The 18,730-nt window shown below is 47.2% G+C and overlaps 1 long non-coding RNA gene across 1 annotated transcript in view; it reads right to left on the bottom strand.

Annotated features, from left to right (window-relative positions):
• The window catches only part of LOC146198676 (uncharacterized), a 34,781-nt gene extending 23,151 nt beyond the window's left edge, over positions 1-11,630 (bottom strand). Inside the window, exon 1 of the long non-coding RNA XR_014704725.1 lies at positions 11,331-11,630. This is a non-coding gene — a long non-coding RNA (uncharacterized LOC146198676). The remainder of the gene's footprint in view (positions 1-11,330) is intronic.
• Positions 11,631-18,730: the final 7,100 nt, after the last annotated feature.

The raw sequence follows: 18,730 nt of genomic DNA, 5'->3' as shown, positions 1-18,730 counted from the left end.
AGTTCCTTTACATGGTCCGGATCGATTACTACCTGTCATAAGTAGACATATTCGCCTACTACTTCCAGTACTTCGCTAGCTAATGTAAACTGCTGTTCCTTCCCGAGGCTGTTGAACATTACCTTAGCCTTCTGCATATTGATTTTCAAGCCTACCTTTCTACTTTTCCTGTCTAGGTCATCAATAATTATTTGCAGTTCATTCCCCGAGTTGCTTAGCAAGGCAATGTCATCAGCAAATCGCAGATTACTGAGGTATTCTTCATCTACCCTTATCCCGAACTGCTCCCATTACAAGTCTCTGAATACTTCCTCTAAGCAAGCTGTGAATAGTACTGGGGAGATTGTGTCTCCTTGCCTAACACCTTTCTTTATGGGAATTTTGTTACTTTCTTTATGCAGAACTATGGTTGCTGTGCAGCCACTATATATATATTTTCCAGCACTTTCACGTACGGCTCGTCTACCCCCTTATTTCGCAATGCCTGCATCACCGCCGTCGAGTTCAACTGAGTCAAATGCTTTTTCGTAATCAATGAATGCTATGTATAAGGGCTGGTTATATTCCGAGCATTTTTCTATCACCTGATTGATGGTATGGATATGATCGATGATGATATGACCCCTGTCATCACTCCCGACCTTCTTCTACATTAGCGTGTCTCCCCCTCCCCCTCAGCTCAGTCGAGCTAAGGCTGTGGCGTAGAGCTGCAGGTACAATTAAGCGAACGTCTATCCACAATCTCACGTACTTGCATCGCTTCTACCCCTCTCAGTTCTGATCCACATGTCCCCCTGTGACGCCTACCCCTACCTGCACCACGTGACGTGGGCTTACCTCGTCATTCCATCCCTCCAACCTGTAACCGATCGTGGCCCAGCGGCATGGGACGCAGTCCTCCGCTCGACATACCTGAGCGACAAGCAGTCGCTGGTGACCAGGGCCCGTGCGGTGGTGGCGGCGACTGGAGCTCTGGACTGAGAGCCCCATCAGACGTGTACAAGTCCTGTAAATTTATTGTTTGCTCCTCCTTCCTCTTAGCCTGGAGACGAAAAGACAGGATTAGGTGGTCATAAATGCATTTATAAATTAAGAAAATTAACCGTAAGGAGGTCGCTTTTCTCCTCGGGGCCATTTCATGATACAGCCTCCAACTGTGGTAACCTACACTTTCGGGTAAAGTAGCTTTTGTGTCATAAAATCGCCTTAACTATATATATATATATATATATATATATATATATATATATATATATATATATATATATATATATATATATATATATATATATATATATATATATATATATATATATATATATATATATATATATTGTTAAGGTGATCTCCAATGGTATAAAAGCTGACACACACACACAAAATTAGTTGTGGTTTAACTCTAGTCAACTAGTTGAATTGCGATAGCAACGGCGGGAGCTTCTTTTGCCTGCTACATTATTCCCCTATAGCGCCCTATCAGTGTAAGGTCCTACATTATTGGGGACACTTAAGCGTAAGCTATCAGCCGACATATAAATGAGAAGGGTTCAATGCTGCTGAACCGAATGTGGAGCGAAAGCTTCAGCTGCTGCTGTTCTGACCGAGCGTTCTTCGGCTTCTTCGTCTTCTTCGTGGCAGTTCGAGGTCAAACGTGGCCCTTCCCGGGACGACGCAATGGGCCGAAACCTGGCGCAGTATTGCTATATCACAATAAAAAAGTTTACCACAGTAAAGAGGCAATTGTGCTATACAGACACTTGCAGGTATCATAAAATGACCCGAGTAGACAAGAAACCTGCTCAGTTAAATTGTCGGAGAACATATTATATATATAAAGTAAAACTTGCTCCCAAGCAGCGGGGAAATAAGGGAACTCATATTTGTTAAAGAAGAATCGCGCGAATCCCACGTTTGAAGCGCGATCCGTCAGTACGCCGAGTTGACGTGGGGCCAGTTCCTTTAATCGTTCTTGCATTTCTCTTCTGCGCCTTTAGCTGGCAGTGCCGAAGAGGCATAAAGAGGCAACAAAAGGTTACTTTGGAGTCTCAATCCCTAACTAACAATGCGAGAAGAGTCCTTGTCTCAGATGAGAACAAGTTCCCTTCTGAAATCTTTGGCTTGAGGTTTTTGAACTCTAGTTGACTTTTGGGTTATCAAGAATCCCATCTCTTTGTCCGCTTGCTACATCAACGAATCATTGTGAACTAAACGTTACGTAGCCGGCTTTTCTGACAATTAGAAAAACTTACAGCGCCTTTCAGAAATGGTCTCTTGGGACGTCATTTTACAGACAGTAAAAAGGAAGGCAATAGCATCTTGTCGTTCTTACTGCAATAATCCTCCAATTCGCACTATCAAGCTATATGACAGCCTGTTCCGGGTGTACTATATTGTTCTCGCGATGGAAGGGTCTCCGAGTCTTCGGACTTGCATTTCTTTTCTAACGTAGCGAACGCTTTCGGCAATGGCAATGGCAGCGCTTGTCACTCGCTTAAGTCCGAGAAAGCAATGTGCGCGCAAGGAGTCCAACCGTCCGGACCTACGTACATCGTACACGTACACGTAGCTAGGAAGTTCCCACGGGGTTCAAAAGTGCTCAGTACCCCTGATGGTTGCGGTCACCCCGTCTATTTGCTTTCGCGAAATTAAGGAGAAAAAACCAAACTTTTACCATGCGAGCACACAACAAAAAAGAGTACTACACCCACCACTGCCCCGCGTATAGAAAAAGTAAAACAGGGAAACAGAGCCAAGAAGGGCATCGTCGATCGGCATGTGTTCGCTTCGGCAGCCCGGTGGGAGGGCAAAGGTGCAGTGGAGGAGTCTCTGACAGACTCGCCGAAGTGCTGCGTGGAACATGCCTCTTCAAACCCTGGGGGCAAACGGAACGGGACTCCCATACTCCAAATTGGCGGGTGCCTTTGTGCGCGCCGCCGCCTCCAACACAGTGGAGGGGAACGAGCGGCGCGAGAAAAAGTGATGACCCTGCGTTGGAATGCGGGGCATCCTTGAACGGACTCGAGAAAGGAAAGCTGGCCGTGCTGCTGCGATGCCTTGAGAATGCTAAGTGAGTGTTGCCATAGCATTTGTTCATTAGAAAATAGCGCTTATGTATTTTGCTCACATTTCATCTGCCTATATTGCAATGTAGCTACTTCACCTAGTCATAAGCCCTTCGTATACACGTTTGAGAGCTGGTTTGTTTGAAAACGTCTTAGTACTCTTACGATGTCATCTGTCTCCTTCTTCATCTTTTGCCAGAAGCTGTTGGGAGACGTCACCACGCCGCGTGTACAGTCCTTAATTACTCGGTTGATTATACATGTGTGTGTGTGTGTGTGTGTGTGTGTGTGTGTGTGTGTGTGTGTGTGTGTGTGTGTGCGTGTGCGTGTGCGTGTGCGTGTGCGTGTGCGTGTGCGTGTGCGTGTGTGTGTGTGTGTGTGTGTGTGTGTGTGTGTGTGTGTGTGTGTGTGTGTGTGTGTGTGTGTGTGTGTGTGTGTGTGTGTGTGTGTGTGTGTGTGTGTGTGTGTGTGTGTGTGTGTGTGTGTGTGTGTGTGTTTAGTGCTGAAGGAGAGTGTTTTGGTGATGTCGGGCTGGTGACGAGGTCGACACTTCAAAATTACGGAGTGCGCTGGCCCGGAGACCCTAGCTCGGAATACAATGAGGTGCCGCGACGGCGTATCACGAAAGCGATTTTGTGCATGTTCATCCCATAGTACTGTATATATGCGAGTCTATTTCTATATTGGCGCAGATCCATTTCTCCTGCCATGTGAGAAGCATCCCTGTAAGATGCTCTCCCACGTCTGAGGTGCATCTCATAACCGAACTTGGTCTGGGCCAACTCGTCCAATGTCTATCGCACTACTTGCCTCGAAATATGATAGCCTTTCTCTCAGGCCAGGGAACTCCAAGCTTTGCTTCATGAGGGCTCACAAATACAGTAATGTGAGCGATGGAGTTCAAATTGCTTGTGGTAATATAGTATAGCATGCACTAAGAGTGCATTTGCACCAGTGCTTCTATCTTCATACGTACACATAAGAATAAGAATAACGTTTATTTAACATCTTGAGGATGTTGGGTGCGCCGGCAAAAAGCCAGTAGAAAGGCTTGACGAGCGATGAACATGCACAGCGGACCGCATACGGGCACTGCGCTTTGTTGTAACGTAATACAAGGCTGGGAGCATTCATGAAACGCGTACACCTTCAACAAGGATAATTTTGCCTATTTATTTTTTCCGCACACTGCGAGGACATTATCCGCATACACATCTTATGATGTCATCAACATGGTAAGTATGTAAGTATACGTATCGCTGCACACATTCATTGACTTCCACGGCCCATTGAAGACAGTGGTTGAAGCACTTTCGTCGGCAACTTTGAAGCCGTGAAAGAATACGAAAACTGAATGAACGTTTTTTGATAGACAGCGCGCGCTGATGTATACGTATACGTGCGCGATGCATAGATATAGCGAGTGGAATCTCGCGCTCCATAACGTGGGAAACAAAGGACACATTACGTGCCGCCTATGTTCCCTCCAGGCCCCGCGGCCATTTGTACAACAGACCGGACGTGTCGAGTGGGCGCCACCGTTCTTCTATATAGCGTCGCTCGTAAAAACGCCATCTGTGTAGGGCGCTACAGTGAATGGTCCTTTCCATTTCCTGAATCTCAACGCCTATAGGCGCGTGAATGCCGCGGAGTCATATATACAACCTCCATCAATGCCCGATGCACGCACCTTGATGTATGGCTTTCAGAAGGGGAAAGGTTGAGCCGTGTATAACTTAAAAGAAGGAAAGGAAAAAAATAAGGCTATACTTTATACGGGAGAACGCACAGGGTCCATTTGCGAAGACGCATTTTTCTGCCAGTGAGGACGATACGGTGCGCGAGACAAAACCTGTGTTTCGGTGCACTCACGAGCGGGTCAGGCGAACGAAAAATAGAAACAAGCTAGCCACGCCCTGTATGTACTGCCGGCTTTTCACTTTGCCGACAAGAAGCGTAGAAAATGTACTCAGCGCAGTGCGCATACTTGTTCGTAAATGTCCATTGAAAGATAAGGACGAGGTGGTGGCCATTGTTCCATCCCTTGAATGAGCACCTCCAACAGGCCGCCTTGCCGCAGAAGGATACTCTCTGCGATTCGCTTTCTACCACAAACGACGCCTCAGTGCGACCATGCTTTGTTTTAAGCCAAGAGCCCAACCCTAGCTCTCCTATATAACGCCACAAATCGCCGTATAAGTGTCATGTTTTTTTTTTTTTTTTTTTTTTTTGTCCACAGGTTGATCTCCGGGTCTTATATTACATGCTTCCGCAATTGACTTCTTTATTACGCCAAGTTTCCCAAGAAAAATCTTCGTCCACCTCTAAAACCATTTGCATAAGCAATTTTCTTTTTGTTTAAGGAAACGATTTTCTCAAGGCGTATACGATGTATCCGGCATCTTCTCACGCAGTGTCATTCCCCATGACTGATCGATAAGATCGGTAGCGTTTAGTGCAAGTTCGAACTAGTAGAATGCCTTCTGCCGAAGTCGAAGGTGCGGTCGAACACTATCGGTATGCGATCTGTTTTGTCGTAAAGATGCTTCATAAATGCGTCATTGTTCTTGCTCATGGTGGTGAATATTTCTCCCAAACGCGTGACTTTTGGGAGGAAAGTGGTTTAAAGCGCAGTCATGCTCCTAAAGAACTCTGATTCCAGAAGGAAGAGACGCATACCTGATTAGACTGAGATAAGACTACAATAGACACATATAACCCATGCTCGAGAGAAACAGGAGAAGCATGCATTGCTCAGAAGCTGCCAACGATCGGGGCCTGGAAAACGTATATATAAGTGCAGCTATACTCCGTTTCATACATCAGGTGCAACGCAGCGAAAGCTACGCAAGTAGTCCGCAAGAAAAAAAACAGGAGGCGTATCACTACGCGCTCGTTCTGTAGGCGAGTGGTTCCTGCCGAAACGGGCTCTATTCCGAGCATACACGTTTGCAATAACATGCTTCGCATGCTTAGACATCTTCACAGAGCGGATCTTAGAGAAAAAATGCGCACCAAAGAACCATTTTCTCAGAAAGCGATGCGCAGCGCGGAGGGCACCGCCAGCGCCATCTGGTGGCACAGCTGGCAAGGTTGCGGGGCAGCAAAACGCGGCACAAACAAAAACGACATAAAAAAAACATACAAATTAGCCGAATCCGACCTTTTCTCCCTAAAAAAGATGCTTTTTATGAAGTTGATGGCAAATGTAAAATGTATTAAGCTTGCAGACAAAGCAACTATTATTTTCTGTCATCAAGAGCAGGCACTATTTTTTATCGCGGATGCGGAGAGCGCAAACAAGAGCTGTAGCTTTGGTAGTGTTGCACTTGATGTATGAAACGGAGTATAGAGTTCTGTGCCATTTTGTGTCGCCACCTATCGTGCGGTATGTGAAATGGAAACAAAGCTTTGCGTCTGCTGTTGACCTCGCGTGCAAAGCATAAACATTCACATTGCTGCCTGAAAAATTTATCCAATAAAAGCATTTCCCGCGGCACGGGTTTTGGAAAGAGAAAATATATGTGCACTGCTAAGAATGTGAAATTAATCATGTAGTCAGCATTAATCGGATATCGACCAAGTACTTCTGTTCTGCAGGGTCCACAACAGTATATTCGAGAGAGTGCGAACCGCAAATTCATCTCCTGACTTGAATTGCACAGGAAAAAAGGGCTTCTCCGCTATGTCTGTACGCTCTGTCTCGATACTTCCTTTTTGGCAAAGTGAAATTGACGTCACCACAAGAGTCAGAACTTCGGAGCAGGATGTATAGTTCGTACCAAATGGAGGGAGTGAAGCTCACCTCGTGTCATAGCTGCTTTCATCCATCCAGGTTTAGAGACCGGTGCATGCACATGTCTCTCGGGGAATTTAAGCATGCTGTTCGAAAACTAGGAGAATCATTAGCTCGCGTCGCTGAATTCCGGATGCTAGGTCCTTTCGGACTGTCCATTGTATGCAGCGTTCAAGACAAGGTGTAGCGTGCACACGTCAACAGACGTCATTCGCGCGCGACGTCGTGTCAGCAACAACAACAACGACCAAAGAAAGGGGCTCTAGAGCGGAGAGGATCGAAACCTTGGCTGCCGCCGCCGTTCGCTTGGCGTTCTGATCCCAGCAATCGGAGAAGCACAGTCTGCAAATGACTCGGAAGCGGGAACGCCCGCTCATGAATCCATAACGCGCGTCGGCACGCCACCGCCGCTCCTTCGATATATACGTGCATGCGTATACGGCACTATATGGTCTTCCCATAGACCCCGGTTCCACCCGTGTGCGGGAAAGAAGCGAGGCACAAGCGGAAGAAAATGAAGAGGAAAAGCATCCGGGGAACGGCATACGGCGTCCTTACACACGTCAAGTCACTGTGTACTTGCTTCCACGCCATCGACCGTTGCAGAAGCACGACAGCCCAACAAACCAATCCAGCCAACCCCGTCGAATACGCGCGCCAAGCCAAACACAAGCACCGTTCGGCCCAAGCCGAGTAGAAAAATCCTTGGAAGCCAAGGCTCTGCGGATCGATGCCGTCTTTCTTCTCTTTTCAACGGCGAACGTCCACGCACACATGTGTACAGCTTTACAAGAGCTCGGACACGGCAAAAGAAAGTTACAGAAAAAAAAAAAAAAGAAACCTAAGACGGACATAGTCGCGACGACGGAGTCCTTTTCGCCTCCGCTTTCATCGATATGTGACACAGTTTGCTCGCGTCTGGCGTGTTTATGCAAACGTTATAAGGCGTCGGCGCCCCGAAGAGCAACAATGGGGCTCGCGCGGGCCCCTATGGTTTGTCTCCATGCGTGCGTACAGAGTGCGACTCGGAGCCCGTGTATGCCTCCTTCCTTGTGTGTGCATCGGCTTCCCGTAGCGTGGCTGCTGCTGCATGCGCTGCATGCATTGCTCGAGGCGCGAGCCCCTGCCACGCCTTTTTAGCACTGGCGTGCGTTATTGTCGAAAAACAGCGGCAATCAATACGAAACAGGCGCAAATTTGTTCTACCTCTCCTTTCGCCTTCCTCGCGGGCTTTTCACACGCTCTCCTCAGCCGAGGCGGTGACGGCGAAGCCTTGCGTGAGTGCTCTACGGCGGCGGCGACGACGCCTTTTGCTTTGTTTGGCTTGGAATGCATTTATTTGTACGGCGCACGGTACTGGCAGCGGGCTGGCGTCTCGGGTGAAAACGAACGTCTGGGACAAAAGGAAGGCGACCTGGCAATAGCTATGCAATCTGAATGTTGCGCGAAGCAAGTGCGGCTGTCGTACCATATGTGTATGTGTGTGTGTTTATATTTCAAGAAACGTGTTGCCCCCAGTGGCGGCGTCGGCGGCGCGGAGTCAAAGGCTTTGCTGGACAAAGAGAAATGTCCTGAATGAAACGGCATTCGCAGAGCGCTTCGCATGCATTACGGCCGCGCGAAATGGCGCGCGCGACGTTGTGTCTTTTTCTTCATTTCCTCCGCTATTTTCCATATTCATGGCACGCTTTGAAATTCGGGGCGACATTTGCGCGTGGGTGTGCCCGAGATGCACGCGTGCCATAATCAATAACGTCGTAAATATGCGCATGTATAGCCATCCTGAGGCGCGTATAGAAAGGCGATATTCTTTTCAAGTAGTCGCAGGATGGAGATTGGGTAGCGTGATTTCTGTGACCAATAGGAACCGAGTTTACTCGCAAATAGCAAAGCACGGAATCTTGCTATGCAATCATACAAAAGATAATGTATTGCCCTTTCTTATGGATACGGTCGACGAACAACAAGCAGTACAGTTACTAAGAGCGGCTAAGTATAACTGTCTGGCAAAACAAGGGTTCTTGATACTGTTCCTGAAGAAAGCTCGAACTTCGACGTTTAAATGTTCGACCGAGAGGCTTATCCCATTGTCCTTGCGTAACTTACGCTAATGTCATAGTATGAAAGAGCACTGAACAAGGGTTGAGGGGAGCCTCAGCTCGCAAGCCGAGCAAAGGTTTCGACAAATGGACAATTGTCTTCATCTGGACCGAGGACGAAGAGAAGTCCACTAGTCGAAACGTTGACACGGTTTGCGAACTGAGGCTTCCGCTCAACTCTTGTTCAGTGCATGCTCTTTCATACCATGTAGCCATCTTCTTTCGATCCATCTACCCTGATTACGCATATGTCGTATTATATATTTAGCAGAGTGGGAGGATGCGTCCTGCAAACCCCCTATACGTCTACGCTCTCTGCATGCGCTAAATCTCGATCTCGACGAGTGACAATTTTCTACGCGTCACACTAATTTAACGTTCAAGCGATGTCAGGGACTAAAGGTGCGATGAAACCTAGTAGCATATATTCTTTCCGAGCTAAGAGTACAGCGTGTGCAATACAAACACCTGCAATCCCTTTTCTGGAGGCCGAAATTTTCTTTATTGGTATGTTAGTGAGTCTCATATGTGCTTAAGAATTAGAATGCCATAAGCTCGCTCTGAAGTGACCTATTAAAGAGCGATAATGAGCGAAGTCATATTTCCAACTTTTCTTCGATGTAAGCCCAGTTTCTTTTTGTTTGTTTGTTTCAAACAAGGTAAAATGTACCGCTTCATAGTCAATGTTTACGATCGCAAAACATAGCCTGTGCACCACAACGGAATATATGAACTTTGAGAGCATATGGTTGATGTGGCTGAGATACGCGTGCATAGTTCGTATACAGTAAAAAAGAACGTGGGAAAACAGGCCGACTAATTGCCACTATAAAACACGCCCCTGTCCGCGGGCTAGTGCCTCTTGAGAGAGATAGGCATTTTGACCTTATATATACTGGCAAACGTCCCGCGTCGTTGCGCAAGAAAATGCTTTAACGGAAGCTTTAATAATAGCGGAGACGTATTTTATCGGATGTCGGCTGCACACGCCCAGTGGCCGAGCCCGCCCGGCCGTGACTCTTGCACTGCGCATGCCCAGGAGGCTACTCTATAACGTAAAAATGTCTAAGGACTTAAAAGGGAGATAAGCTAGTGGTTTCACTCTGGGCAAATCTGCATTCTCTTGTCATCTGGTTCCCCACAGAACTAGTTAAGGTTTTGAGTTAAAGCCTATAAATTAAGCGTCGGGGTTATTGCGTGAGCATACACGAGAGCTCCAACGTGGGCAGCGATGATGACCCATCTGTCCGCACAAATGCCCGAGCAAGCTTGTCGTGGTGGCGCGCTTTGGCGTGCACCGACCAACCTCCAGAAGGAAAAAAGGCACGCACATGCATAGACGCCAGCTGCCTCTCAAAATGGCGCTGTCCTGCTACCCGTCGTCTACGCACTTTTCTCGCGTCCAATCATAACAGTAGAATCACGGAGACGGCCACACCTATGAGGCGTAATTCGTCGGCCGGTAGGTGTCAACAGCAAAAAGTGGAAGCACTGAGGGCGAATTACGGGAAATTACGAATAAAGTACACGAATAAACAGCAGCGAGACCGCCGGCCGCGAGCCGCACGCACGCATACATAACGCTGCCGCCCGTGATTACGCACAGTCAAGAGAGCATGTGCACGTCTTTCCCACCAGGAGCTGCTCGAAGAAGGCGATAACATCTCCCTCTCTCTTTCCCTTAAGCGCCAGGCGGCTTGGTGCACATTCGTTTCCAACAGGTGTGAAGATTGCGCTCGCGAGCTCCAAACTGCATAATGCGATGAAGAAGCCAAAATCCCTGCGAAGCTGGCTGGCCAGGCATTCACCTATGACGCTATTTTTTTTTTTTTTTTTCGCCGGCTGCACACCGCTAGCACCAAGAGATGCCCTTGCATGTCCATGCGTGAGGAAGAGCGGCCATCGCGCGCCGCAAAGAACCGAGTTAAAGAGAGATACAGGCAGAGGGTGAAAGAAAACGCGATCCCAAATTGAGTAAACGGCCGTATTAGCACTTGTAATGACAGGCGAGCCTGAAAGAGATCTGTAAAGAGATAGGCACCGTGGTCTCCGCTGAGACCTGCAGGCGGCCGGCTGCGGCGCGCGTCCGATGCGAGTTTAAGAAGACGTGCACAAAAAAGACGTCTCGCCATCCGTTCATCAGTCATCCGCTCGTCGCCGCCTCGCTTCAAAGGCAAGGGCCTGCCTTCTGCCGCTGCTGCCATATCGCGATAGAAAAGCGCGACGGAAGAAGTGTCCGCTTTCCAACGCCTTTCCACGTCTCTCTGTCTGTACATTCGTCCAAGCTCGTAGATTTCTCTCCGTCGACTTCGTTTTTATTTGTTTGGTGGACCACGCTTAATGCGCACTGCGTGCACGCGACGATCTACTCACCGAGACTCTCTCCTTCGAACTCACGAGAGGGCTCTCAAGGTCTGCGGTTGTCCAACTCGAGACATGCAGCGACCGTGTGTACATTCCCGCAGCTGCAGTCGTTTTTCAGCGTCTTTCTTCGTGCAGCCTGCGTGGACCACAACGGCCGGAACAGACAGGACGAGACGCTTGGCTGGTCGCGTTTCTCGCGACCGCTGCTGTGAGAACGAGACTACGTGGACCGGGTGAAAGCTCGCTCCTGGTCGCCTCGCAGCGGAAGGCCACTGCTGGATCTGTGGCAAGCAGCTATCCTGCAAACAGGCATTTTGCTGCGAAAGAAAACCAAATAATGAAGGGGTGGGAACAGCTCGGAAGCGGTTGCGATAACCGTGTCACCCTGTAATATAGTGCGTGCCAATACCAAAGCCATGCAACCCCCCCCCCCCCCCCCCCCTTCTCCCTAACATTATAGACTGCTTGCTAAGGAATTTGACTCAGGGGCAGTGTTTCTTATAAGAACACATTCCTTTCGATTTCTGTTTACCTGCTAGATATTTCCGTTTCGGGGGTAAGCGGTTTTATTTTGCGTAACCACAACCACCGTATGCTGAGATGATTGTTTCCGCATAGATTCATTCGCCCTTGGGACACGTACTGCCACTTGTGAAGTCTTGTATTAATATATATATATATATCAGGCATCGCAACTAAATATATAATCAAGCTGTGGCCTTCTCTGCTGTCTTCTTATCGTTCACCAATTCTATTTATTTAGCAAGGACCACTTACCTGGCTTATGAATTATTGGCGTCAGTCAGAGACAAAGTGTCAATTCAGGAAATGTAGATTGCCTTCAAAAGTGGTTGGCTACAGTGCTCGCATCAAGATACCATATCCACAGCCCTATTGACGGCGTTAAATAAAAATTGGGGGCAACACTATGCAAGGACACGTTTCTTTTTTAAAATAATTTTTTCTACATAGTAGCTGGATATATATATATATATATATATATATATATATATATATATATATATATATATATATATATATGAAATCAGCAACATGTTCAGCAACATACAATTTGCTTTCATGATTTTCTGTATGTCGACAAATTCGTTAATTAAATAAGGCGAGCAGTTTAATTCAGTTTAGGTCCAAGTGCGTTTTCTTAGGCTTTAGAAGGTTTGCAGAAAGAGCCGATTCATTTTTCTTTTCTTCGCCAAAGTGCCTCCTGTATAAGTGGCCGTATTTTCCTGGGATTGAAAGAAAACTCGCGAAACATGAAAAATTACTAATTGACTGCGTTAATGCGCTATACACCATACCGCAGGGTATCCAATCGCGTTTTGCAAGAAGGAAACGTGTGCGCTTACTGGGCCCATGCGAGAGGCCGCCGCCCATTTCGGTGGACAGTGCAATGATACAGATAAAGCAAATGGAGCCCACATTGAATTACGCGGCTATGAGGTTCCTTTTCCTGTTGTGTATCTTTGTTCTTTTTTTTTTCTTCATTACCATAGCTCAATAAAGCCCCGTCTGAGTTGGCTTTCGATGGCCTGCTCATCACTTATCGTTGATCACGGTTCGTGTTTTTCATGCATGCTCCAGGAGGATATAGGCGCACTTCGAGGTCACTCATTTCGATAGTCAGCACATACGTTTGTTGATTCAAAACTTGCATGGCAGCGCAGCAATATGGTGAGCAAAAACGCAGTCACGTGTTTCTTTTCTTTCTTTCTTTCATATTCCGCCGCCTTCCTTCAAATGCCGATAAAATTAAAACACAAGTTGCGCCGCTAGACAAAAACTGGATCGGCGTATTCTTAACTCCCACTGAACTTAATGAAACACGTACACATAGACCCTTAAGGCAATATTAAACATTTTACCTAATTCGTCTTAGTTAACTAAATCGCTAATAGACAAATCTAAAACCAAAAGACTTCTTCAGTTGACAGAAAATGGTTTGCATGACTTTCTATACTATGCCTTAAGGCAAGTTAGCGAAAAAAAAAAAATTGGCGGCCCAAAAAAAGCCCTTTGAGGAGCTGTTTACGACGGCGAAGAATGGATCTTTGATTTCACCCAGCTGTACACAGTGCATCGCTTTTTTTTTTTTTTTTTGATCATTGGCTTAAGTTGGTAAAGTACCGTGGATATCGACGGCTGCGGCTTCAACGCTCTGGTCACAGAGAAAAGTCTTAAGCTTGAGGATAAAAGAAAAACAAAATAGATATCCGGGCCATATATACGTGCGCGTAGATACGCGTCGCAAGTTTGACGCTCATGGATGATGGTAAATTTGAAAGGTTCACGGCCATATCGTACATATGTGTATATAATTGTAGTGAGCACGCAGTTTAGTTTTTTTTTTTTTTTGACGGAAGTATTATTCGTGATAACAAAGTTATTTTTGCAAGAAACATGCTAATTGTTTGTGTCGAAACTACTGAGGCCTACCTGTGACCTAGCGTTTCGCGTCTATTTTTGTGCGCCGCTATAGTTCAACGAAATATTCTAAAATGCTAAACCCATAGCTTCCGTTTTCTTTTTTTCGTTTTTTTTTCTTCCTTGCCTGTTCTAATTCGTGCATTTTTCATATCTGCTCCCAACGCAAAGTCACGCGCTTGGAACAATTCTCATCGCTTCGAGCTCATTTCCAAACATTCGCAGAGTTATTTTTGCCGGCATATAGAGAGAGACCAGTGGGGGGATCCAGGAGTGGCCAGACGGGGAATGAGGGACTACATGTATGTTTAAGCCATAAAAGGGGCATGCCAAGAAGAGGCGAAGGGGGTCATGTTAGCCTTTCATTAGTTAATGCGGCCAGACTTCGACCCCGAGTGGAATAGCTGTAGAGGCGACACGGCCCGGGCACGATGCAGTTCCTGTGCCAGGCCTGTTTCCGTCCCTAACTTTTTCTTGCATCTTTCTCGCCTCCCTTTTCTCTTTCTTTTATTCATACTACGCTACAACGTCCTCGCCGTGGTCGCTATAAAATTGCTCGCCGAAATGAACAAAACGCTCGCGCGCCAACCAAAAGGGGACGAAAGCGGTTAAGCGAACGCTGGGCACGAAGGAACGGGTCGATTTAGCGGAAACACATACAACCATCAATCCGTGAACGTGCTCGGCCGCTATGTTAGCCAACGCCACGTAGCGGTTGTCCCGCGCGTATAGGCGACGGCGCACGGCCTGGCCACCATGCGTCGCGAACGCAGAGCTCACACGTCGTGTCCGAGTGGGCAAGGGTTGTTTGATAAAAGCCGCACCGTCCAGACACGGCGATAATAGTTTCGCCTCTCTGGAAACCTCCTTCCACTTTTTCTTGTTTCGCCGTTGGTAGTTCATTAGCAACCAGCCATATCTGACTATGTGAATGTTCGCGCCTTACCGATGAGAAGTGCTGCGGAGATTATCTCCTGACACGGGGCGAGAACTGGCTTCTGTTTCAGTACAATTGTGCGTGCCTTCTGGGGATGAAACAAAAAAAAAAAATATCGGCAAGCGTGGCCAGCACTACATGCTCGTAGTGAGCCATCGCTGCACTCTCGGCATAAGTATACCATAACAAGGCAGTGAGCAATCAGGTTACGTTACCTCCGGGTTAATTTGCATCAGTTGCAGAACATTGTCGCTTTTAAATTCCGCCAGTATGTAGCTGCAGCAATGGTAATTGCACTTGTGGGCTCAAATATTCTATACCCCAACGCCTTGGTGCACAACCACACAGCCGCCGTTACGGGTATATAGCAGAAAAATCCAACTAATCTCGTCCAATGGAATCCAAATCTGTTCAATTCAAACCAGTCCAATCGAGTCCAATCCAACCAGTCCAATCTAATCTAGTCCGATCCAATCCTGTCCAATGCTGAGTACACGCTCGCCTGGAATGCGCCGCTGACTAGCCTATCAACATCACTAATATCATCCTCGCGCTAGAGAAGGAGAATTAACATTTTCGAATAAAAAAAAATATATATGCGCTATTCACTATGTCTAGCTATGTTGTTGTTGCATTAAAGATGAGAGATCTTATTCTAGCTGCTTCTTGATTTCCAGATGGTGCGGCAAGCGCGCGGCGTCCGGCAGCTGCGGCGGTTGCTAGGCAACGGCTCTGTACCTCCCGCCACGCGAAACTCCTTGTTAGTGGAATATAGCTTTCGCTACAAAAGGTCACAAACGTTACTACACATCGTCATGAGTGTCCCAAAGTCGCAAACCAGAGGAACGAAAACACGAACACTCCGTGATTGGGTGCCCCGCCGTGGTCGTGCAGTGGTAAGACGCCCGACTACTGTGCTGGAGTTCCCGGGTTCGGTCCCGACCGTCGGCGGCTGCGTTAATTTCGATGGAGGCGAAACGACGAGGCGTTGTTGTTATCGTTGTGGCTGTAGGAAGAAGGAAAAGAAAATGCACGGGCCTGCTACTGGCTCTGTAGCTGAGTCACCTCCGCAGCCTCGTGCGGACAGAAGAGATTGATTGATTGATTTATAGGAAGCGAAAGGCGCTGTAACTGTCTCACTTGTTTTCTGTGGACACCTCAACCGCACCGTAAAGGAAGGGAGGAAGGTGGGAGTGAAAGTGAAAAGAGAGAAAGAGGAGCCGTAGTGGAGGGCTGCGGAGTAATTTCGACCACCTGGGGATCTTTAACGTGCGCTGACATCGCACAGCACACGGACGCCTTTTCGTTTCGCCTCCATCGAAACGCAGCCGCTGAGGTCGGATTCGAACCTGGGTACTCCGGCACAGTAGTCGGGCGTCTTACCACTGCACCACGCCGGCGGCTTATTTGGGTTTGCTCGGTACGGTGGCTCGGCAAGAGAGAAAACGACAGAAGAGACGCAGAAAGCGGGCTGTTCCGACTAGCATCTACCGCCCCCAGAGGCAGCGCAAGCGGTTCAGCAAGTGTGGCAGATACGGCGCCTTTCCATTCCAACCAATAAATAATAATAATAATAATAATAATAATAATAATAATAATAATAATAATAATAATAATAATAATAATAATAATAATAATAATAATAATATTATTATTATTATTATTATTATTATTATTATTATTATTATTATTATTATTATTATTATTATTATTATTATTATTATTATTATTATTATTATTATTATTATTATTATTATTATTATTATTATAGAATCCCGGCCTCGGCGGCCGCTTTTCGATGGAGGCGAAAAGCAAGGCGCCCGTGTGCTGTGCGATGTCAGTGCACGGTAAAGAACCCCAGGTGGTCGAAATTTCCGGAGTCCTCCACTAGGGCGTCTCTCATAGCCCGAGTCGCTTGGGGACGTTAAACCCCACAAACCAAGCCAAACCATTATTGGCTCTCTCAAGGTAGTGCCGCGGCCCACATGACGCCCATTGAAAAAGCATGCGCCACAAATCGCTAGACCGCTCGGCTACTGGGGGCAGTAGATGCTAGGCGGAACACCTCGCTTTCTTCTCTTCTGTCGTTTTTTTCTCTCGCGGAGCCACCCTACCAAGCAAACCCACATACGCACCCCGGCGTGGCGGACAGAAGAGAAGATAGAGAAGAAAGGAAAAGAACAGGGAGAGAAAGACGCGCGCCTCACCAACAGCCGTCGTCCACCACCGAAGCAGTGGCGGGTGCAATGACGGCTTACAATAGATAAAATTCGGTGGCTGGTTAGCCTCCGCCACAAGCGGCGTTGACCTACCGTCCCAGCCCAGAACACCGTAGGTCCAGGAACTGCCCCACTTCACGACCTCCCCCCCCCCCCCCCCCCACCCGATGTCAGTGCAGGTTAAAGATCCCCATGTGGTTGAAATTACTCCGTAGCCCTCCACTACTGTTGCCCTCTTTGCTTATCCATTTTTACTCCCACCTTTCTCTCTTCTCTTACGGTGCGGTTCTGGTGTCCACATGTCAAGTGTGATAAATACTGCACCTTTTCTTTCCTGCGAACCAATTGGGTTGTCTTCTCTATATACTATCCCGATAAAATCATAAGGCGCAAACGGAGCAGTGCACGAGTGTGCATATGAAGCAGTATGAAGCACTACGCACCTGTTTTTTTGTTCCTTCACACGAGCCTTTGTGTGGGTTCTGGCCTGACCGTGGTGTCTTTCTTCGTTTGCAGTTGCTTTCGTATTTTCGTATTAAAACATTTTGCCGACGATTACGCTACTTCCTAATACGAAATTTGAGCGCAGCTCATCACTCGTTTCACCTTTTCGATAGAATGAGGCAAACATCACGAGCAAACTAATCGATCGATAGAAAGGGAAAGGCGCGGTAACTGCCTCACTTGTTACCTGTGGACACCTCAACCGCGCAGTAGGGGAAAGGAGGAAGATGGGAGTGAAAGTGGAAAGAGAGAAAGAAAAGCCGTAGTGGAGGGCTACGGAGTAATTTCGACCCCCTGGGGATCTTTAGCGTGCGCTGACATTGCACATTACGAGCAAGACATGCATGTACAATTACAGACAACTCTTTTTAATTTTGCATGCGGATTCCTTAAAAAAAAACAAAAAAAAAATAAAGAGCACTGCAGAATCTGCATTGGAGTAATGAGAAAGCACGCATGCTGCTGTTGGCTGCTTGTGGTTGCTTCTAGTTGCTTATAATTCGCTTCTTGTTTGCTCATTTTAGTATTTGGTACTTTTAAATTGTGCGCCAATCCCTTCCTATGCCCTTTTTTCGGTTATACTTCCGGTTGCATGATGTCACATCCTTGAGGTCATATCCATTACTGCATCCCTTTCTCTCTTTCCGCTTTCACTCCTACCTTCCTCCCCTCCCTTACAGCGTGGTTCAGGTGTCCACAGAACAAGTGTGACAATAACAGCGCCTTGTCTTTCCAGTGAACCAGTTATTCTAATTAATCACCTAATTAACTTATTGTCTAATTATTTTTTCGGACGCAACATTACCTCACGCTCTGTCGATTGACACCACTCGTTAAACTCTTACACTTCTCAATTACTCAGAACTGCTGTGGACACGATTTTGAGGACACGGTCTGCGGACACGGTCTGCAGACATAAATCTGTGAACATAGCGAAGTAATGCTTTCGCATTAGTAACAGTTCTTGACTGTTATGAAGGAAGCTTTGTGGTCGTCCGAAGCCTTCCACGGCATCTCTTCCTCTCTTTTTTCACTGCACCTTTCTCCTTTTCTCTACAGCCCGGTTAAGGTGTCCGCTCAGGATTGTGACCGATATTGCGCCTTTTCTTTGCTGTCAATCAATTTTGAATGCCGCTGATGCCTGCTGTACTGCGTCTATTACATGCTCTGTGATGCAGCGTTCGAGGAAGCCCAAATGAAAGGCGCCGCACGGACGCCTGGATCGAACGGCCGGTGGGGTCAGCTTCGTATAGTATATTGAATTTCATGGTGACGTCATCACCAGTCATGGCGTCATGACCGGATGTGAC

This window comes from Amblyomma maculatum, chromosome 2 (assembly GCF_055883805.1).
Source record: "Amblyomma maculatum isolate TAMU_Amacu chromosome 2, ASM5588380v1, whole genome shotgun sequence".
Classification (NCBI taxonomy): Eukaryota; Metazoa; Arthropoda; class Arachnida; order Ixodida; family Ixodidae; genus Amblyomma; species Amblyomma maculatum.
Note: the sequence above shows the minus strand (reverse complement) of the source record. Positions and strands in the feature narration are given on the sequence as shown.